Raw genomic sequence first — 24,218 nt, forward strand, 5'->3', positions numbered from 1 at the left:
TTTTAGGAAGATTTTTTTTTTTGTTGCGAAGTTACTTAAATGACAGATTTTCTTTAACATATACAGATCATGCTTAACGCTGAATCTAACAGGACTATGAAATATTTATGGAATTTAATTTCTGTAGCCCAGTTCCAGAACAGTTATAGCAAAACTGTTTCATAGCTCGTACAGTATATAGAAGAATAATATTAAAATAGGTTTTAAAAAGAAACCTCTAAAACTATTTTATTTCGGTAAACCAATAGCATATTTTTATGTTGCGTATTGCTATATTTTTTCCAGACTAATTTGTATAGATTGATGTACAAATAAGACATAAGAAATACAATTCCATGCACAAATGACCACCAGCAAGTAATTACAGAGTAAAAAAATGCATTTGCTTGTGGAGTAAAAAAAAATAAAAGCAAAAAACCGTCTGTGACATTCGCTAGAATCCCACATCAGTCTTACGACCATGACATTCATAGCAAATCAATTAAGAAGAAAAAAAGAAAAATTAAAGTAACATGTTTGTTATTGTTTGAAAACATGGCTGCCCGCCACCATAACATACAAATTCTGTTTTTGTCATTAGCATCTGACATGTATCCGCAACAGCGGCCGTATGGCAGAGTTCACCGGCTCACAGTAAACGAGACCAGGCGTTTTCCCATATTTGTAGCCCTGTTACGGTATGTCTCATTGCTAAATACTTCAGAGAGTATATTAATGGTGTTTATTGGAAAGGTCTATCTCAAAAACAACTGCCCAATATCTTAACTAACAACTTATTTCACAATAACAAAAACTTTTTGGTTTGGAGATGGGTGCAAAAATAAAATAAAATTAAGAAAGAAAAACAGAATGAAGTGTGTTTCCGAGGAGTGAACAGCAGATGGGGAAGTAAGGCAGAAGAAGCTTACCACAAGGCGGGAAAAAGCGAAGGACCGTGCTGAAACAGCTAACTGATGGACCTTCTGTGGAACAGGCTGTTCAACAATCAGGACTATTTGCTCGATTCTTTGAACATCAGGTGTCTTCGTGATCCTTCCATCTTTGTAGCTCTCTTCGCTACGTTAATATGCTGTCAGATCAAGAACAAAAGAAAAAACACCGGTCTGTACATAGGTGCACGGACACTGAAAATTATTAGTGTTTATGTTTTAATGCAGTCGAATTATAAACTAATAAAGCACTAGTGTGTGAATGGTAGAGCACTGAGCTGGCGAAACGATAAATGGTTTGCTGTGTGGGTAATCAATTTGCGTTTACATATAACTGCGTGCAAAATAAAAAAAAATTACCGCATAGTACATGCACATTTTTTAAGAAGGCAGATGAACCAAAGTGTCACGCGTAACCCTAATTCATTACTTTGGATGTGTGACATCATGCCTTGGTGGACTGCGATCGCGGCATGAAGATCCCCCACAATCTCGTGGTCTCCTGAAAAGTGCTGCTGGAGCGCAGTCCTAATTACACAGGAATGCCAGTATAAGCCATGCCTTTGTGTGGCCGCTCGCTGATTCAGGCATCACAGTAACTAAAGTATTTTTCCACTGCGCCGTTGTCCGAAGCTTTTATTCATTAAATTCTCCGGGTTCAAGGTTGTCACTTGTGATAATTCCACTCAAAACAGCCCGGGAGGATCGGATGCTGTTACACTCTCTTACTAAGCACAGGTTTCCCTACATTTACTGTTCACCCTCCTGCACTTTGAATCCGTCTGTATTTTACCCCGCGGCTTAATGCCAGTGATGATATGTTTTCGACTCCGGCTTTTATTTCTTGTGAACCACCTTAGTCTCCCACAAATCTGGGCGCATTAGCGATTCTCAAATCTAACAGAAAGGCTTTGCACAAGCAGCTGCTCGGGGGGCGGGTTTGCATGCATCCGCGCACACATATATACTGACGGCATTTGTCAAATCTTATTATTAACAGAAACAACTGTATATCCATAATCCTTTTCTGCTTTCAACGAAAGTAATAGCTACAGAAGCAATGCCTTTCCAAAACAGACTGGTAGAAATATCTTTCAAAATTAAAACGTCTGGTCATCCAAATTAAAATTATTTAATTTAATAACTCACATGCTCACATATGGCGGGATTGTCAATAAAACTGAGAAAGATGCAGAACAGCACCTCATATTTTCGTTATCTTTCTTATGATACTGACAAAAATTAAGAAATTTCAAGGAAAATACAGTAATAATGTCGTTATCGTAAGACAAAAGCCTGACGAATAAAACGGTTTCATTTCTCATATCTTAAGATTCCATAAATTAACATCTCATATAACATTTATTAAATGCCACAGTAAAAATTCTTAGGATTGTCTTCATATTTACAAAAATGGATTATTACATTTTATGCAGACGTTTCCAAGAATATGTTAATTATATGATAAATATTATGTATGACACATGATAGACAGACAGACCTTATTAATCCCTGAGGAGAAATTAAGTAGCACACAGAAAAGAATTTTTTTTATTTTTTTTTATTTTAAATAATACCTGTTTCCTGCCTTTCAAAAAAGAAAAACAAAATTACGTTTTGGAGCTCTGTATTAGCCCGTTACTTTACATTTAACAAACGGGGGGAATGAAATACATACAGGAAACTGACAGCAGAGGTCTTAATAGTCTTAATAGTTAAAAAAAAAAAACAGATATTAACCGCTTAGTTGTCCACCTAAAAAATAAAAAAAAAAAATAGATATTTAGCATAAATGACAGGGGAGACAGCTGGCCGCCATCACTCTGCTGCAGCTTCCGCGCTGCATGTGAATACTCACGTACACAAAAAGACAGATTATTCTGCATTTGCGCGTGAACAGTACTGCTAGTACCATTTCCCGGCGAAAAGTAATTATTCCTGTGAACATTTATTAATGGAAACGCAAAGTTGCATATATGCAAAGTGGGAGTTTACCCGGGCACGGGTACGTCACGTTAAGTGCTCTGTAAATGTAACTTCTAGAACTTTCTTTGGTGATAATGAGGGGAATAAAGGGTTGGATATGCCATGTTTCCAAGAGAACTAGAGACATCTAGTGAAAGCCAGCTGGGCTCCGCCACTTACTATACCCGGCAGCTTAACTGGAAACAGCCGCGGAGGAATTTCGAGAGGCTTCGAGATTCGGTTTTGTATCAGGTGACTGGTCGAACGGTGAGGGGGGGCGGGGGTGTCGCTTTGGCTTGTCGATGCACAGGTGACAAGACTGCCCGCAACATGGTGTGCGACGCCAAACTTTATGTGTGATTTTATTTCACATTTAATATGTCGAATTGCATCATTTGAACAGAAACCCCTCACAATGAGTAAAAAACAACGAATCAAGAATACAATAGCTAAACATGACCTCAACAAACAGCAAAAAAAATGCATTTTTCTTATTACCATAGTGACAGTGCCATGTAACAAAACTATCTGTTATACTTCACATGCATATACATTTATGAAATCTGCATATATATTTACATGTAAATTGATATCGAAATAGAAAAGAAATGAGGCAAAAAGCACATTCCAAAGGAGAAACAGAAGTTAACTCAATTACATTCCTTGCTCCATGTGCATATTTAATTTCCACATATCAGCACTTAGTTATTTGTTTATTATACAGTCAGTCATACAGCCATCTTGCAATGCACAGTACAAATTTTTGGCTCCTAATATGCAGGAAATAAATTGCGCACAGCTGCCCCTGGGATGTAGTTGAGGTGCGGGTGCTGTTTACACGCGGCAGGCGAGGACGGAAATCGACATTGAAAGCGTTCTCCTGATGCGACGCTGTCGGCCGACCTTAAGCCTGGTGTTTACTGGGGAGTTTAAGGGGAATTGGAAGGGAGGCCACGCATCAGCAAGTGCCTCGGATAGCTGTCCGGCGGGCGTGATTTCAGCAGAACCGGGCCCAACGACTCCCTAATCCCCCTGCGTGCGAGAGGCTTCTGGGTGGGTGGGGGGGGGGGGGGGCATACGGTTACTGTGAGACTAAAGCATGCTAACTGCGCACAAAAACACACACAAATAGCAAGAACGCCATCCGCTCCCTGCTTCTGTTCCCTGATTGGCTGGTGCCCCTTCGAGTCCAAGAAAGCCTCTCTGTCAGCTCTCATCTGTTTCGAAATGTGAACGATTCGCTTTAATATTCTCAAATTAAAATTAAAAGGACCGGAGGAGGGGGGGGGGCCCGGCGGAGGTTGGGGCCCCCAGAAACAGGTATGTTTATTTTCGAAAGGTGGGGATTCTGCTTTTTCTCCTCTCGCAGATTGCCTTCTCCTGGGCGTGTAATTAGATACCTCCCTAAACCATTACGGCTCATTCATTGCCATGTGCCACCCTTCAGCCCAATTCCGCGCGACCCCAAGGTCAAGCGGCTAAAAGCTGCCTGACCCCCCCAAGCACTTCCTCTGAATATTAACAGGGTAGTTATGCAGTCAAAAGTCCTGATATAGAACATGGATTCATCGCGGGAGAAAACAGCCAATCAGCCCCAAACTGCCGAAGTGTGCATTGAGCTCCAAATGATCTCTGACTTTCCTGGGGCTAAAATGACATGAAAGAGGAGACTCACTCCGTCCGAGCCACACGCCTGCTGCTTGTGACGCTACCCACAAGCCCCGGCACATCGCGCTTCAGCAGCAGATGCTGAGGAAAGCCTTGACTTTCCGATTACGCTCTGGCATAAATAGGAAATACGACTCTTCATACCAGTTCATTTAAAATCTCGCTCACTTTATAAACGTCACACGTAGCCCTTTTGTGAAAAGCTGCAAATTTACGTTCTGCTCCTGATTCGCTATTCTTCACCGCCCCCCCCCCCCATCTGCTAAGGACACCTCCAGTGGTTGTATGGGAAGAATCACACATGTCAAGTTCACCACCTTGAATAGGCAGCAGGCGCAAGGTGCCTGCTCCCCAGTCCTTGCTGGCTGACCTCTGACCCCTGGAGACGTAATTAATTGCGGAAACTTCTCTTTCAACAAACCTGGAGTGTGAGGGGAAAACGCCCCCAGCTTTGCCTGCAGTTGTTTCTCAGATGCCTAGAGACGGAGTTGATTGGCCCCCAGCCGATTAGGTTGCAGACAGTCTCCCTGTCATGCACAGCGTATGAAGGAAAACACTACAGATATTTTTTAAGGACCGCGAACCACGGAGCCCTCAGAAGCCTAGAGGGAGACTCTGAATGCTTTTCAGTCCTCAGGTTACCTATTTTTAGCTTATCGTGTTAGCTGCTCTGTGCACAGTACTCCGTGTGATGAATGTATACATACGTGTGCCTGTATAAGTGTTACTGAAGGTTTGCTAAACCTGAATTGCCTCCTTGACCATGTTGTACATCATACGCCTGGCTGATCACAAATGTATTTCCCCAGTGATTTCCAAGAATGTCATAACAAACTGCCAGGGGGACATGAATGCAAAATGGCAAATAAAATACATATGAAAACAAAACAGAAATAAAAATAAGAGGAACCAGTTTCAAAAATGAGACTAAAAGAAATCACCGTAGTCTTAGGCTGGATTATACTTTTATATACATAAATCTATATAAAACATGCACGTAATTATATTAATCAAAATATAAAAAAACATGACTGAAAATAAAAGTAAGATGTTATTAGTTATTAGAAACAGGTTTGTAATACAGCACATGGAAGGTGAAACCTTTTAATTCAAGGATGTGGGTTAAAAATTTGGCAGAGAGGATCGCTTTCAGGAGCATCTCCTGGCTGCACTATCAGCGGCTCGAATCAGCTAAACAGCCGCATGGCTTTTGTGGGGGTGAAATGGAGCACGACCATCTGGTGGGGGGGGCAGTGTGCGAGGAGCCGCGTCGTCACCCTTTGTGTTAAATGACGCGGATCACGCCGCTCCTGGCCGGCGTGGCTGACGGCAATGTAATTATCATCCGCGTGCCGAGAAGTGGCGAGGAAAACTAGCCATGCCTGCATCTGTAGCTACCATCTGCCGAGCCTCTTTCTCGTAGAGATCACAGCCGGAGCACTGCTCTTAATAGACTTTAATCACTTTTTGTGGCAAACCTTTTTGAGTGAACATGAGTGATCTGGGAGTCCCGACAATAAGGACAGAGTTGTTTTCGCATCCTGGACTCTCTTTTGCCACTTCTGCTCTTTGACTCTCCCTGGAATCCTCCTTTTCGTTTTTCCTCTCTCCTGTCGCATGTTTGCTGTAACGTTTGGCCCCGAAAGCCTCTTAGGTTGCATATCTGAGTTGTATAATCACTGACTGCCTGGACTCACTGCTGAGCCCAGCTCATGTCGTCTCTTGTTCGTCTAATTATCTCATTAGGGAACGTGGCCCGACCTCAGCCACATGAAGAGATTAAAAAAAAAAAACAGAGAGTGAGTCATTTTTGGAGCTAATTGCTAACTTGCCTTTTGGGCTTTTTTTGGAACAATGGCGTTAAATCCGAAGCGCAGAACGTTTAATCTCCCCAGTTGAGTGTTGTGCGGAGATTCTGTGCCCATTTTTCTGTCTCCATTTTGTGCACGTTCGTACACTTCAGTTGATTTAGAGCAGAGCTGCATGTTAGGTCAGGGAATTGTGTCAACTGCTTAGAAATTATTGGTCATTAAAATCCCAAAGAGACGTATGACTCTGACAGTCAACGGCAGGGACAGTATGAAGCAAGCATGCCAAGAGAGGCCAAAATTCAAATATGATTGGTTGTTAATCTTCAGCCGCCGCGGCATCCCATCAAAATCCGACACCAAGTACTGGGAAAATGGTGCATGTCTGGAAGCAGAGCGCATGCAGTTTTCGCATTTAAAGTAATTATCGTTCCTTGTCTATTAATGTGCCACTCCCAGGATACAAACGGCCAAAGAACTGTCGTCATACTGGCTCAGCATGAAAGTGCGTCAATTAAAGGTATTTCACTTATGGCCTCTGCAAGTAAATAAACACCGGAAAGTGGAGACGTAATGATTCGGGCCCTTTAGTCCGCATCCCCGGTGAGCGTGCATCACACACATGCAGCGCGAATGCAGCCCGTTTACACCACGCTCTCTATAAATAGTCAGCACCAATCACATGGAATAAATGAGCTGTCGGCGCAGGAGTATTCACGCATGGCAAAATTAAGGCAATTATAACCAAATCTGTTGCATATCTCAGTAAGTGGTAGCAGATATATCTCTGACATGAAACCAGTGGAAGGTGACGTGCTGATTTCGAATGGCGGGAAGAGATGTTTTCTTCCGCGGAAATGGACAAATGCAGTGGTCTTCCATGACCTGACAGTAGAAGCGCGATGCGCCGCCCAGACCAACACCAACAGCAGAAACCAGCAAGCGTTACAGAAGCACTGAGGCACAGGCTCTCACACTAATCCTGCATTGACCTCTCTGTTGTTCAGAACTCCTGCAAAGGGCTGCTGTGAAAATCTATATTCTACTTTATTTTTGCCATTAAATGATCTCACAAGTTTCACAAATAACAGGTAATATTCCCTGAGGTTATGCTGAATGTACATGACAAACCTATTAAATGTACAGACTCTCCCTGGGTTATGATGGGGTTACATTCCGATGAACCTGTCGTAAGGTGAAAATATTGTAAGGCGGAATGCCATTTTAATACAGTAACCTAACCTAACAAACATCATAGCTTAGCCTAGTCTACCCAAAACATGCTTAAAACACTTACATTAGCCTACAATTGGGCAAAATCATTAACACAAAGCCTAATTTATAATAAAGTGTTGAATATCTCATGTAACTTATTGAATAATCATACACATCGTAAAGTTGAAATATCGCAAGAGGAACCATCCTATCCTGGGAAGCGTCTGTAATTAGCAAATTCAAAAATAGTATAAGGTTTTGTAAAATATCATCCTTGTACAAATAGCAAAAATATACCATCATTTTATTTTCATTCATTTCGTTTAATTTTATTGTCTGAGTAAATAAAGGCATTTCTGGTGCTAGATGTGCAGAACTTCCTGAAGTGCACTGCAATGATATTTGTCTTGCAGAAATAATATTTGTCAAGTTTACGCACAAGCCATAGGCTCACTAATTAAGGCTTGTTGCTAATGAGTCAGCCTCGGTAGTATTATCATTCTTTCGGACCAAAAACATATTTTGACTTTCTTGTTCATCATTGCAAAATTGCACTGAGACTAATGGTTGTTAGGAAGTCATTAACAGAACATAAAAAGGACCAGTGGAAAAAAAAATCATTTTATATTTTCAAAGTGCTGCACAAAATATTAGGCCCCTTTAAGTTGGCACATAGACAAACAAAAGCTTTCCTAAGTGTTTTTTCTTCTCCGGCTACCCAATGGTACAGCTGCTGAATGACACATAAGTAATGATTGGCTGGAAGGAATATATTCAAAACAAACAGACCATTACATGGTGCTGTGGGGAAACAGGCCAGTGAGGCAGTTGAGCGGATCTAATTCAGGTGAATTACTGACAAATTTGTTTGGCTGGCACACCTACAGCTGTGAAAACATGTGGCAGACTGGGGGGGGCTTTCTGGAGACCTGCAGTGGAGATGTGCTGGGGGCTCACATCCAACACAGGTATAAACCAATGTGCTCGGGTATGACGCATTACAGTGTTTAAGACTATCCCAAACATTACACTCTTTTTGAATATGCGCAGTTACAATATTCTAGGATATCCCTGGAATAACAATGTTCAAGTATGCACCATTACAGTGTTCGAGGCTATCCCAGGTATAACAATGTTCAAGTATGCACCGTTACAGTGTTCGAGGCTATCCCAGGTATAACAATGTTCAAGTATGCACCGTTACAGTGTTCGAGGCTATCCCAGGTATAACAATGTTCAAGTATGCACCGTTACAGTGTTCGAGGCTATCCCAGGTATAACAATGTTCAAGTATGCACCGTTACAGTGTTCGAGGCTATCCCAGGTATAACAATGTTCAAGTATGCACTGTTACAGTGTTCGAGGCTATCCAAGGTATAACAATGTTCAAGTATGCACCGTTACAGTGTTCGAGGCTATCCAAGGTATAACAATGTTCAGGTATAACACTGTTAACATATCCACAGTGACATTGTTTAAGGATTTCCCAAGTATAATACTGTGTTGAGGTATGCACATTTACAGTGCTCATGGCTATCTTAAGTATAACATTGTGTTCAGGTATGCGCAGTTACATTACTTAAGTATATGGCAAATAAAACAGTATGCTGTAACATGTAACACATAGTTGCATTGTTTAAAGCTATCCCAACTTAACAAAATATTCAAATATGAACAGTCAAAATTTTAAAGCTATCCTAGGTATAGCAGTGTGTTCAGCTGTCATCTGCATGCTGTGCGTATCTTTTTAAAAAAATAAAAAATTCTTCTAAATGAATTCTACAAAGCGGCAGTGAATGTAGAAGGCGGGGGGGGAAGCATTTGTGTTGTTTTAAACATTGTTTATTTTTTGGTTTCTTTAGTTTTAGAGTCTAGGCACTAAACTTAAAAAGAAATCAGAATTATCCAACTTCAAGCACTTTGACTGAATGGTGTTTTCCAGTATGCAACACAAACCTTTCAAATTTCTCCCTTTTTAGCCTTTCTGCAGATCTGTATACAGGCATTTCTTTTCTCCAAGACAAGTCTCAACATTTCACGGTCTGTTACAGATTACACTGACAAACAGCAGGAATGCTTGGCCACAGTTAGTATCATTGTCACAGTGATCTTAAAAGCTCAGTGCACTTTTAAATTCATATAAAAATGCTTTCTGGGTTTTTCTTGCCCCTTCAGTTCCAGTTAAATTACTTCCTTTGAGAGTGTGATCATTTTTATGATTGCATGTATATTATGAGGTTGTGAGGGGAAAATGTTAATGTACTGGGAATGTTGGAAACCCTCATTCAGACACCTCAATTCCCACTGGGGATGAAAATGCAATATGATCAAAGCATTTGGCAACAATTACTCACTGCTGAAAACATTTGCTTCAATGACCAGTGCATACATTTAGTTTTGTGGTTACATATAGTATCAGACAATGACCATGTGACCCAGTAAATATGTTATGCTGATTCTGGGGCTGTGTCTGCCGCGTCACCAATTTCAGATGGATGCCTATTTATTGGGCTGTCACAGCTGAATTCTTATGGCGAGCATCTGATGGCCTTACGCTGTAACTGTTCCTGTTTAATGCAACACATTCTACGGAGGATTTTTCTTCCCACCAGCTGCGAAGCACTTAACATTTTAATACCTCATTGCATCAGACTTTAGAGGGAATGCAATCGCAGCACATGCCTGTAAACCACTGCATATGTCACTGAGCGCTTGAACTGCAGTGCATGCATGGTGCACATGTTTGGCGAATGACTGACCCTAACTGTAAGGGCCACAGTGAAGTACTTTTGCCTGGAGATTTGAATCACACCAGGTTACCTAAAATATTTGTTAGTAGATTTACACATATATTAAGAAAGGGAAGCATAGTGACTCAATGACTAATATCCCCAGGGCTGTTAGTTCAAATACTGCCTCTGCTCTGTGTGTGCGGAGTGTGCGTGTTCACCATGTGTTGTGTGTAGTTCCTGTTGAAGTCCGAACACAAGTGGTGTTTTGAAATAGTTTCTGATTGTGAGAGTATGCCCTGTGACGGTCTGGCATGTCGTCCAGGCTGTACCTCAGCCTTGGAACCTGGGCCAGGCCTGAGGCCTTCTTGAGACCCTAACCAGAGTAAACAGACAGAAGACAGGCGGTATACTTATAATGGACGGCCTGATTTTAATTAGCTATCAGACTGGATAGATTCAGCGTGCGAGTGTGAGAACTTTATTGATACATTTCATAAATTGCTTATTAGCCTGGAGGAGACATTATGGTCCATAATGTTCCACACTCCGCAAAGTCATTGTTCCGCACATTAAAATCTGCTCCTTGATCCAGCACGAGCTGCCATCGCACGTGGAGTCGGCCAGGAGGCAGGGTGGGGGTGGGGGGGGGGGGGGGGGGGCAGGCAATGATACGGTCTTGAGCGCTTGATTGCAGGCATCTTGAACAGATCTCCTGGCCCGGGCCCCCGCAGCAGGTCCCCTTTCAGTGTGCTGTCATTAGGAGGTTCCCCCCGGAGCAGAGCGGCAGTGAGGTCACACACACGCATGCGCACACGTGCACGCGCACACGCACACACAGCAGCACACGTGTGAGGCACCACGCTCTGTGCCTGATTGTCCCGGCATGATTACAGCGTATTAGTCGGAGCAGCTGTCGGAGGAATTCATAGCTACAATAGACCTACATGGTTCCACTTCATCCGGCGTTATGTGAATTATCTAACTGGAGGTCTGACTTTGAAATTATACGTATAAATATATAAAATACCCAGCCCTAACCTTAACCATAAGTAACCCAACAAAATAGGAGACTTTTGGCATTATTACTTTTTTGATTGCATTCACAGATCTTTGTGGGGACCTGAAAAATGGTCAATATCAAAATAACAGGTTTTTATTACATTGTGGGGAACTATACAGTTACTTATACATCACAAAGCTGTGGTGCACATGGGCATACGGAAGCCGCAGTATTTTATGTCTGTTTAGGCTGAAAGGTTGCTGCCCCAAATCCACAGCCCCCTTCTGGGGCCAAACACAGTCCATGTGTCCCAGAGCGGTAACGTGCAGACACAGTCCACGTGTCCCTGAGCGGTAACGTGCAGACACAGTCTATGTGTCCCAGAGCGGTAACGTGCAGACACAGTCCACGTGTCCCTGAGCGGTAACGTGCAGACACAGTCCACGTGTCCCTGAGCGGTAACGTGCAGACACAGTCTATGTGTCCCAGAGCGGTAACGTGCAGACACAGTCTATGTGTCCCAGAGCGGTAACGTGCAGACACAGTCCATGTGTCCCTGAGCGGTAACGTGCAGACACAGTCCATGTGTCCCTGAGCGGTAACGTGCAGACACAGTCTATGTGTCCCAGAGCGGTAACGTGCAGACACAGTCCACGTGTCCCTGAGCGGTAACGTGCAGACACAGTCTATGTGTCCCAGAGCGGTAACGTGCAGACACAGTCTATGTGTCCCTGAGCGGTAACGTGCAGACACAGTCCACGTGTCCCAGAGCGGTAACGTGCAGACACAGTCCACGTGTCCCTGAGCGGTAACGTGCAGACACAGTCTATGTGTCCCAGAGCGGTAACGTGCAGACACAGTCTATGTGTCCCAGAGCGGTAACGTGCAGACACAGTCCATGTGTCCCAGAGCGGTAACGTGCAGACACAGTCCATGTGTCCCTGAGCGGTAACGTGCAGACACAGTCTATGTGTCCCTGAGCGGTAACGTGCAGACACAGTCTATGTGTCCCAGAGCGGTAACGTGCAGACACAGTCTATGTGTCCCTGAGCGGTAACGTGCAGACACAGTCCACGTGTCCCAGAGCGGTAACGTGCAGACACAGTCCACGTGTCCCTGAGCGGTAACGTGCAGACACAGTCTATGTGTCCCAGAGCGGTAACGTGCAGACACAGACTATGTGTCCCAGAGCGGTAACGTGCAGACACAGTCCATGTGTCCCTGAGCGGTAACGTGCAGACACAGTCCATGTGTTCCAGAGCGGTAACGTGCAGACACAGTTCATGTGTCCCAGAGCGGTAACGTGCAGACACAGTCCATGTGTCCCAGAGCGGTAACGTGCAGACACAGTCCACGTGTCCCTGAGCGGTAACGTGCAGACACAGTCCACGTGTCCCAGAGCGGTAACGTGCAGACACAGTCCACGTGTCCCAGAGCGGTAACGTGCAGACACAGTCTATGTGTCCCAGAGCGGTAACGTGCAGACACAGTCCATGTGTCCCTGAGCGGTAACGTGCAGACACAGTCCATGTGTCCCTGAGCGGTAACGTGCAGACACAGTCTATATGTCCCAGAGCGGTAACGTGCAGACACAGTCCATGTGTCCCAGAGCGGTAACGTGCAGACACAGTCTATGTGTCCCTGAGCGGTAACGTGCAGACACAGTCCATGTGTTCCAGAGCGGTAACGTGCAGACACAGTCTATGTGTCCCTGAGCGGTAACGTGCAGACACAGTCTATGTGTCCCTGAGCGGTAACGTGCAGACACAGTCCACGTGTCCCAGAGCGGTAACGTGCAGACACAGTCCACGTGTCCCTGAGCGGTAACGTGCAGACACAGTCCACGTGTCCCAGAGCGGTAACGTGCAGACACAGTCCACGTGTCCCAGAGCGGAAACGTGCAGACACAGTCTATGTGTCCCTGAGCGATAACGTGCAGACACAGTCCACGTGTCCCAGAGCGGTAACGTGCAGACACAGTCCACGTGTCCCAGAGCGGTAACGTGCAGACACAGTCCACGTGTCCCTGAGCGGTAACGTGCAGACACAGTCCACGTGTCCCTGAGCGGTAACGTGCAGACACAGTCTATGTGTCCCAGAGCGGTAACGTGCAGACACAGTCCACGTGTCCCTGAGCGGTAACGTGCAGACACAGTCCACGTGTCCCAGAGCGGTAACGTGCAGACACAGTCCACGTGTCCCAGAGCGGTAACGTGCAGACACAGTCTATGTGTCCCAGAGCGGTAACGTGCAGACACAGTCCACATGTCCCAGAGCGGTAACGTGCAGACACAGTCCACGTGTCCCTGAGCGGTAACGTGCAGACACAGTCCACGTGTCCCAGAGCGGTAACGTGCAGACACAGTCCACGTGTCCCAGAGCGGTAACGTGCAGACACAGTCTATGTGTCCCAGAGCGGTAACGTGCAGACACAGTCCACGTGTCCCTGAGCGGTAACGTGCAGACACAGTCCACGTGTCCCTGAGCGGTAACGTGCAGACACAGTCTATATGTCCCAGAGCGGTAACGTGCAGACACAGTCCATGTGTCCCAGAGCGGTAACGTGCAGACACAGTCTATGTGTCCCTGAGCGGTAACGTGCAGACACAGTCTATGTGTCCCTGAGCGGTAACGTGCAGACACAGTCCATGTGTTCCAGATCGGTAACGTGCAGACACAGTTTATGTGTCCCTGAGCGGTAACGTGCAGACACAGTCTATGTGTCCCAGAGCGGTAACATGCAGACACAGTCCACGTGTCCCAGAGCGGTAACGTGCAGACACAGTCCACGTGTCCCTGAGCGGTAACGTGCAGACACAGTCCACGTGTCCCAGAGCGGTAACGTGCAGACACAGTCCATGTGTCCCAGAGCGGTAACGTGCAGACACAGTCCACGTGTCCCAGAGCGGTAACGTGCAGACACAGTCTATGTGTCCCTGAGCGGTAACGTGCAGACACAGTCTATGTGTCCCTGAGCGGTAACGTGCAGACACAGTCTATGTGTCCCAGAGCGGTAACGTGCAGACACAGTCCACGTGTCCCAGAGCGGTAACGTGCAGACACAGTCCACGTGTCCCTGAGCGGTAACGTGCAGACACAGTCCACGTGTCCCAGAGCGGTAACGTGCAGACACAGTCCACGTGTCCCTGAGCGGTAACGTGCAGACACAGTCCACGTGTCCCTGAGCGGTAACGTGCAGACACAGTCCACGTGTCCCAGAGCGGTAACGTGCAGACACAGTCCACGTGTCCCAGAGCGGAAACGTGCAGACACAGTCTATGTGTCCCTGAGCGATAACGTGCAGACACAGTCCACGTGTCCCAGAGCGGTAACGTGCAGACACAGTCCACGTGTCCCAGAGCGGTAACGTGCAGACACAGTCCACGTGTCCCTGAGCGGTAACGTGCAGACACAGTCCACGTGTCCCTGAGCGGTAACGTGCAGACACAGTCTATGTGTCCCAGAGCGGTAACGTGCAGACACAGTCCACGTGTCCCTGAGCGGTAACGTGCAGACACAGTCCACGTGTCCCAGAGCGGTAACGTGCAGACACAGTCCACGTGTCCCAGAGCGGTAACGTGCAGACACAGTCTATGTGTCCCAGAGCGGTAACGTGCAGACACAGTCCACGTGTCCCAGAGTGGTAACGTGCAGACACAGTCCACGTGTCCCAGAGCGGTAACGTGCAGACACAGTCTATGTGTCCCAGAGCGGTAACGTGCAGACACAGTCCACGTGTCCCTGAGCGGTAACGTGCAGACACAGTCCACGTGTCCCTGAGCGGTAACGTGCAGACACAGTCTATATGTCCCAGAGCGGTAACGTGCAGACACAGTCCATGTGTCCCAGAGCGGTAACGTGCAGACACAGTCTATGTGTCCCTGAGCGGTAACGTGCAGACACAGTCCACGTGTCCCTGAGCGGTAACGTGCAGACACAGTCCACGTGTCCCTGAGCGGTAACGTGCAGACACAGTCTATGTGTCCCAGAGCGGTAACGTGCAGACACAGTCCATGTGTTCCAGAGCGGTAACGTGCAGACACAGTTTATGTGTCCCTGAGCGGTAACGTGCAGACACAGTCTACGTGTCCCAGAGCGGTAACGTGCAGACACAGTCCACGTGTCCCAGAGCGGTAACGTGCAGACACAGTCCACGTGTCCCTGAGCGGTAACGTGCAGACACAGTCCACGTGTCCCAGAGCGGTAACGTGCAGACACAGTCCACGTGTCCCAGAGCGGTAACGTGCAGACACAGTCCACGTGTCCCAGAGCGGTAACGTGCAGACACAGTCTATGTGTCCCTGAGCGGTAACGTGCAGACACAGTCTATGTGTCCCTGAGCGGTAACGTGCAGACACAGTCTATGTGTCCCAGAGCGGTAACGTGCAGACACAGTCCACGTGTCCCAGAGCGGTAACGTGCAGACACAGTCCATGTGTCCCTGAGCGGTAACGTGCAGACACAGTCCACGTGTCCCAGAGCGGTAACGTGCAGACACAGTCCACGTGTCCCAGAGCGGTAACGTGCAGACACAGTCCATGTGTCCCAGAGCGGTAACGTGCAGACACAGTCTATGTGTCCCTGAGCGGTAACGTGCAGACACAGTCTATGTGTCCCTGAGCGGTAACGTGCAGACACAGTCCATGTGTTCCAGAGCGGTAACGTGCAGACACAGTCTATGTGTCCCTGAGCGGTAACGTGCAGACACAGTCCATGTGTCCCAGAGCGGTAACATGCAGACACAGTCCACGTGTCCCAGAGCGGTAACGTGCAGACACAGTCCACGTGTCCCTGAGCGGTAACGTGCAGACACAGTCTATGTGTCCCAGAGCTGTAACGTCTGCTTCTAGATCAGCTCTGCTTGTCTGCTCTTATGACTGCAGAATCACCATGAGTGAATGCTGCCTAAGTTCTTAAAGTAATGGAAGTACGAAATTAATAAAATGAAGTTCAGGGAGCTGATTTTTATTTATACCCACGATGCATTACGATGTGCACCGGTAGTATTGCGGTGTTTTCTTTATTAGTTACTAAGCTCATGTGGGCTCCTCTGCATTAAATGATTCCATAATGCTTTACATTAACTGTACCTTCATAATGCATTCATAGAACATTCATAACACCTTCATAAAGCATTCATAGAACATTCATAAACAGCATCTAAGTATACCTTAACATCCTAGTCCCTTAATAGCTTTAATATACATTCGTAACAAACATCATATGATTATGTTTGCCTTTATCATATTTTTGTTATGGATGTATATTTATGCTGTTAACAGGGTTGTCAACTTTGGTCGGCTGGCTGACGTGAGATTTTCAATTCGAGACAAATCTACACAAGCATTTATATGTATGTAGCAGTTTTATTACCTTGTTAATACAGTGTAGGGTTTGCAAACTACCCCAGTGCTTTTGATGTAGCTTATTTTAGGTTTGTAATGGAGTAATATTGATTTTTTTGCATGAGAGTGAGAGTTTGAAAGCGCAAGTAACACATCAGATGCGTGACAGTTCGCAAACTTGTGTTAAGGTCTGTTAGGATGTTAAAGTATACCTATGTGCTTCTTATGAATACTCTATGAATGTATTATTAAGGTGCACTGAATGTTCTATGGGGGCGGCATGGTGGTGCAGTGGTTAGCACTGTTGCCTCACATCTCTGGGTCCCAGGTTCAAGTCTCCGCCTGCGGAGTTTGCATGTTCTCCCCGTGTCGTCGTGGGGTTTCCTCCGGGTACTCCGGTTTCCCCCCACAGTCCAAAAACATGCTGAGGCTAATTGGACTTGCTAAATTGCCTGTAGGAATGCATGTGTGAGTGAATGGTGTGTGAGTGTGCCCTGCGATGGGCTGCCCCCCCCATCCTGGGTTGTTCCTTGCCTCGTGCCCATTGCTTCCGGGATAGGCTCCGGACCCCCCGCGACCCAGTAGGATAAGCAGTTTGGAAAATGGATGGATGGATGAATGTTCTATGAATGCATCATGAAGGTGCAGTTAATGTAAAGCATTACTGACAATTTGGTAGATTGATAAAGTGTAAAGGCCTACAGCAGTGGTTCTCAACATTTGCACCACGGCTCAATTTTTACCATGCCAGCTCAGTATACCACGTATAGGTCTAAACTAATGATATGATCAAGCACCCAGTGCACTCTGCAGTTTACGCCAATCGATGCCTATCAGCCAAATCTGATTGGATGTGCAGTGAATTTTTAATTAAGCATCTGTGGTTTGGCTTCTTGGATTGGTTGAGCATTCACTAGATTTGCGCTAAGCACTTGCAGACCCAAGACCCATTTATACATGTTAATTCTAGGATTTCAGCTGGGAAATCTGATCATGGATCAGCCTAGGAGCTTGCTGGTTTATGCTTACATTTCTAACTCTGCCTCACAACCCTTTCAGAACTTGCCACGGGTTGATACTCGTTGGCCTACAGTATATCGTCCTAATGAGTTTCTTTCAGATGAAGACTCGCAGTCCCATGATGAAGATGTCACTGTCTGGCGATGTCCCGACTTCCTTGGCAGGTGATTGGCTCCCATGGGAAATTGTTGTGTTGAGACCCCAAGGGAAAGGAGCACTTGTCACAGGTAGCGCGGGATGTGAAATCACAAGAATTCGCTCTCGTGACAGGACTTGTGGGTTGGGGGATTGTACCACGCACAGTTTAAGGCATGCAGCCTGAGACTGTAAACACCATGTCCTCAGAACTGCCCCCGAAATTTGCCAAGCGAAGCCAAACAGCAGCGCATTTTGACTCCGTGCATCAAGCGCACACTCAAGTGATCATGGAGGCAATGGGACCCTCTCTGAAAGTGTCCTTCAGAGCAATAAATACTGCTGCTGTCAACCGATCCTCTGCTTTATTTCTCAGAGCGGCTCACCCGAGATATTTATCCTCAGCGACCATAAATGTAACATTTGTTTTTCATTCGTTAAAAAAAGTTCTGCTTCTGCATTCACTTAATTCTAATGGCAAATTAGACTGAATGCCGAGGAAAAGTGGGTCACAAAAATTTTTTCCCTGTGTGCTGCACTAAGAAGGCAGCTCATACATATTGCATATTACCAAGCAATGTATTTTTCAAATGATTTTCCGTGTCATACAGTATAATGTATTATAGAATAAAGTGCTGCTTGATTCTCATGTCATTCTGGGGTAAGAAACACAGCAAAAACCTGACATATCAGCGGCACTATTTCTTAATGAAGCAGGAAACTTACCTCAAAATTTCCACTTATGCAATATAATCATTTCAGAAGGCTAAAATGTCTTTAATTTCATAAGAATAACTACTAAACAATAATAATAACAATTATTATTATTGTTATTATAATAACTATATAATATTATTATGCTTAAATATTATTATGCTTTCCTCGAGCCTAAGTCTTGATACCTTTATGCAGCCTTTATAAACAACTATTGACCAACCCTAAAAAAATCCTAAATTTAAATTTAAATTAAATTTAAGTCCTTAACTTAATTTAAAGTCATCCTTTGCAATGAGAGCTTAGTCTACATTCAATTTGGTGCATTTCTGCTCTTTTCCTAAAAAGTCCAACTTTATCCATGAATAAACGTGTGGAGACGTCATTATTCAAAAAAAAAATATTCAAAAATCCATCTGCTGTAAGAGGCTCATCTCAAGAATGACTTTTTAAGCATTTGAACCCAGTCACAGTACAATCTGTTTTTCTTATCATAGGCTAGTAGTATTCTAACATGTGGGTTCTGGTAGTTAGCGATTAGCATGCTATCCAAGGTAGTTAGCAATTAGCATGGTTTCCTAGGTAGTTAGCAAATAGAATGGTTTCCTAGTTAGTTAGCGATTAGCATGGTTTCCTAGTTAGCAATTAGCATGGTTTCATAGGTAGTTAGTGATTTGCATGGTTCCTTAGGTATGCTGTCTAAGGCATTCCCTGCCCATTCAGGTAGCCCTTTTCTCATGATTATAAGTTCATTTTCATGAACCACCCTGTAAAACAAAAATACGCAGCCTGGGCTGGTCCTGCGGCAGACGGGTCCTTCTGGCTCTGCGTCAGATGCCCGTGCAGACACGTCGTCACATCATACCGTGTCATTTTCCCTCTGGCTCCTGCACCATGGCCCCTGAAGCGGCCAAAGCCTGTTATCCAATATCCGGTGGATGGGGGAGCACCGGACGGCCTATCAGCAGACAGCGACATGTTAGGGTGCGGGGCGACCTGCTTTGTGTTGGCCTGTCAGCAACCTTGTCTTACAAGTGCCGCCCCGACCTGACTCACCTTGTGACAGCTGCTGTCAGCAGTTGGCGTGAACGGCCCCCCTGCCTGTGAGCCTCCGCCGCTGCATTAAACACAAACATCGCAGACGAGAGAGCCAGTCAAACCGTTACAGACCCCCGGGGAAGTGTCCTGCTACAGGACAGCCACCGCTATCACAATCTCTCGTTCAGATCTGATATTTCTGTTTTCAAATGCTTAGCAGCGACTTCTCATGAATTACTAACAGTTAATATATTGTAATCAGCTGAGGAAGAAAGGGGATACAGTCATAAATATGTGCTTGTGGTTTGGACACTTTGCCCATAATCATAACGTTGCCAGTTCAAATCCCATGTTCAGCAGAGTGATTTTTATTGGTGGGCTATGCAGCAGGGCCCTTACCCTAAAACTGCTCCAGGAACTGGCCGACCCTGCCGTCTAAGCCGTGCGTCGCTTTGGAGAAAAGAAGTCTGCTATATAAGTAAATGTAATACATGATCACTGCTTTGAACAACATTGCGAGTCTCCGTCAATTGTTACTTAAAAGGATGTGGTTTACAGCACAGTGGCCCATGTGCAGATCCGAAAATGCATTTTCTAAAAGCGATTATTAAATGCGCAAACAAAAGCTTTCTAAGTAGAACGGAGAGAGGTTGGGCCTGTTCTACAGATGAGGTGAGTTAAACCAGTTTGTGGAAAGACTGAGTCTCCTCTAAACAAGTAGAAAGATTATTGTGAGCGGCAGGCTTACTGTGGAAAGTTCAAGGGGCTTTACTCCCTGCCGGACCGGGGCTCTCACCGCCAGGGAGGCCGACAGCGTATTTGTTGGGTGTGATTAATTAGCTACATGCTTAAACTTAAAGTCTGGCAAATTAACAGTTAATTAGTAGTTGATAAATGACAGATCCGCACAAGCCTTCAGCTGCCACAGTCACTCTTCCCCTATCTTACCGTGGCAACTGTTTATGTGTCGGTAACAAGTGTCAGGACAGACTGTTATGCCTGTGCTTTGTCACGGTACAGGATTACTCTCAGATGTGCACCAACAACCCCCCGTGCGCTCTGCACTTTCAGCCCAACACCCATTTAGCCCCCTCCCCCTTGATCCTCTTGCCATACCAGCTTTCAGCCCCCCTCACCCAATTCAGTCTCTCTTTACAGGGAGATTTATTAGCCTGTTTTTAACAGTGACACATTAAGCCAAGGACACAATTCTTTACTGCGGAGTGCCAGAGTGTCGTGATCATTTTATATTTTTAGGGCTCATCTAAGTCGGCTCAACTTCATTTTTTTAGGTGGAAATAATACGCAGTTTCTCCGAATTACTTCCTTTAAAAAAACTTTTTGATTATATAGATTATATAAATACCATACTCTTAATCATAACTAGAAGAACATGCACAAACATACTGTATTGTCATCGCAGAGATATAGGGGGTAACTGAATATAAAACGCGTACTCACCGCTTGAGTCCTTTGCCAGTGTTACATCTGTCTGACCTTTATACGCCTTACTGACGGAAGTAATAATGTCACCCATCATCAAGTAAATTACACGCGGTTCTTATGTGCGTGACACGTGTGTAATGAGTGTGACGAGGGATCGCTTTAAATGAATACTGTCTGTCAATAGGAAGCACTTCACTATCGACACCCACGTGCGGTTCTGCTGCAACACAATCCGGCGCTAACCACCTCTAGGACGCCGGGTACCTGACGACGCGTGAAAGGGGCATATCAGATAAAAAAGGCTGCTGCTAGCTTTTCCAGTACTTTGAGTGGAAACGGTATCGTAGAATCTTTAACTGTACGTCTGTGGAAAAATGCAACAGTAAACCTCTGGTGTGGACACAGTTCTGTGTGTATATGTACATATTAAAATAGCATTCGATATATACAGGGCAAGCCATTATAAATGACTGAGTAATGAAGGTCGGGTTTCAATAAAATATAAAAGAAAATGCAGGATGATTTTCCTGCATGTGTTTTTTTTTTTTTTTTGTTTCAGATTTTCGATCTTTTAGGCAAAATTAATATTAACGTTCTGTATTAATCCTACTGTAAACTGAGCCCTATTGTTGACTCTCTACTTGTGCTTTTAAATATTAAAGCACTTTAATATACTTGAATTTCAGCTACAAATGCTCATCCATAAACCGAAGAGAATGTAACATAAATGATCAACTTCCGTGTCACATGAAAAGTACATAAAACATGATCTATGCTACAAAAAGTCATTTCAGCCGAACAGGATGCTATTCTTGGCAGAGACCAGTTGTGAAATGTATCATACCCAAAATTTTTGTGGTACATAAATGCAATTTTAATTAAGTATATAAGTCTGTTTAGAAAGCTTCCTGTGTACTACTTTTTAAAATAAAAAAAAGTGTGATTCATACAGATTTAATATTTTCCATAACCCAATATATGCACACTATAAGTGATACTTTTTCCGATATTTTAAGAATGTATATTTTCGAATTATCTATACATGTATAAATTCTTTCTTTTGAAATTAATTTAGTTTCCCGAAAAAAATAAATATTACATTATTACTGTAATAATATAGTCTCCTTAAATAATGAGGAAAACTAACTAGTAATTTAATAAAGAGGAGAAATGAATCTGAATGGCATTATCAGTCTCAAACAATTGCTAAATTAATACACACTTTGTTAGCTGTTTTGTCTTTTGCTTCTCTACGGACATCCCATAAATTGATTGTGGTGAAATGGATTGTGTTGCTGGATGAGGACCAGTGCTCCTTTTGAAAACCATTCACATTTCATCGGCAGAGGAGGTAGCCAGGAGCCCAGAGTAACCGCCAGCCAGTGTGTACATTCATTAGAGCGTGCAGAGCGCGGCTCGCGACGTGACCGCCAGAACAGCACGTCCCTTCATGGGGCAATACGCAGATCCATCAGCGTGGCGCTGAGCTCCACATGCAGCCGCCCACAGGCTGTGAGGAAGTGTCGCATTAACGTGCTCTCCCGGTCACCATGAAGAAAACCTCTGTTCCTGATGCTCCTTCGCTTTTCTTTATTTGCGCCAATGAAAAAAAGCCCGTGTGGCTCTTAAAATACTTACAGAAATTAATATCACATCCTGAGTTATTGTAAATTTGTAATAATACGCTTTAACCAACGTCATAAGCCATTTTGTGGCTGTTTTACTTTTTATAAACTGGCTTAATGTAGAACCATCAATCACTTCTTGAGGAAAAGACACAATGGGCACTAAAGATGAAAAAGTGAAACAGCAGGAAAATAGTGCCGACATAGTTTCGGGTTCTGACTAGGCCAGACAGCCTGGGGGATATCCATAATCAGCTGTGGTTCTGACGGGCCTCACTCTCCCCACTTTGGTAGTGCTCAGTCCAAGGTAACATGAAATGGAGACTGAGCAAAAGGAATCATCTCTGAGTCTGTGTTCCTTCAGCCATTCAAAAGGCAGCCATCGCCTTTCTGGGGGAGCTGCTCATTGGAACCAAGTTTCCAAATTGCTACAGCATTGGCGGGACTTTTCTAATGCACCGGCGGACACTCCAAACTCCAAATCAGCAGCAGCTGCAATAAAGGCTGGCACTCTATTGACTTTCTTTCATGTGAAATGCATTATTTAAGCTATTTTTGAATACTTGGTCTGACAAAAAAAATGCAGACATTGAGTGCTTCTTTATTGCCCATTTTACATTGTTTAAAAGAATGTGAAGTGTCACATGTCTTTGACAAATACAACTTTTGTTGATGAGGAAACCCGGAAAAAATACACATACAATATAAACAAAACATGACTCTCCATCCATTTCTCAAAACCACTTATCCAGATGGTGCCCAGCCCAGGATGCAGAGGGTACCAGGCAGCGGATGGTCTGGGAGGGCTGTCAGTCCTAGGAAAGGCTCACACTCCCAGAATGAGCCATTCTGAGATGCTAGTTCTGTGACGACGTGTTACTGGACTGCTGGAGGAAAACACTGCAAACTCCCCGGGCAGGTGTGGGCTGCCACACCTCCCAGAAAACAGATTATAAAATCCAGAATTACTAAGTACCAGTTTCCCCATAGAGGCATCTTGAGCGGTATTCAACAGCTGCCAAATCTTCTAATCAGCCTCTCAAAATCTGAGGTATTTTTTCCCCATGGTTATAAAACTGATTCAACATCACTTCACAAAACACAAGATTTTATTCCTCCTTATTTGTTTGTCTCAACGCTGAACTTATGGTTGTTATCCCATTTTGTTTCAACTCATGGGGAGGATGTATCTGATGATTTTTTTTTTACCCCCAAAATATTGACTAAATTTGTCATTATCAGAATAGATGGCTTCCATTGTTTGGCCTATCGCTATCCTTGACAGTTATTATTTACAGTATGGGAGATGAAAAAGATCAGTTTTCAGTCCAAAGAACATTCTTTTAAAAATCATCCAGGTGGCCTTTGAAAACAAGATCATGTGTGACGTTTATTCCCAGGTAACCTTCCCATTGCTGTTTACCTGGCATCACATTGAGATGTTAACATGGATATCAGCTACAGGAAGGGAGGTAAGCTTAACACCTTTAGCCTGTACTACGAAACGGGGTTACTGGCTTATCGGGGTAAGTTGTCAGATTTAAGGTAGTCTGGATAAAATGTAAGTGAACGAATATT

General features: G+C 44.6%; 1 long non-coding RNA gene across 1 annotated transcript; it reads right to left on the minus strand.

The window, feature by feature from the left end:
- Window positions 1-18,704: 18,704 nt before the first annotated feature.
- On the minus strand, window positions 18,705-21,157 carry LOC125746971 (uncharacterized). Its single transcript, XR_007399116.1, has 3 exons — window positions 21,031-21,157; window positions 19,588-19,648; window positions 18,705-19,489 (listed from the first exon to the last, which is right to left on the minus strand). It is a non-coding gene; the product is annotated as an uncharacterized LOC125746971 (long non-coding RNA).
- Between the last annotated feature and the right edge of the window lie 3,061 nt (window positions 21,158-24,218).

The sequence above is a fragment of the Brienomyrus brachyistius genome, chromosome 8 (assembly GCF_023856365.1).
Source record: "Brienomyrus brachyistius isolate T26 chromosome 8, BBRACH_0.4, whole genome shotgun sequence".
In the NCBI taxonomy this organism is placed as follows: Eukaryota; Metazoa; Chordata; class Actinopteri; order Osteoglossiformes; family Mormyridae; genus Brienomyrus; species Brienomyrus brachyistius.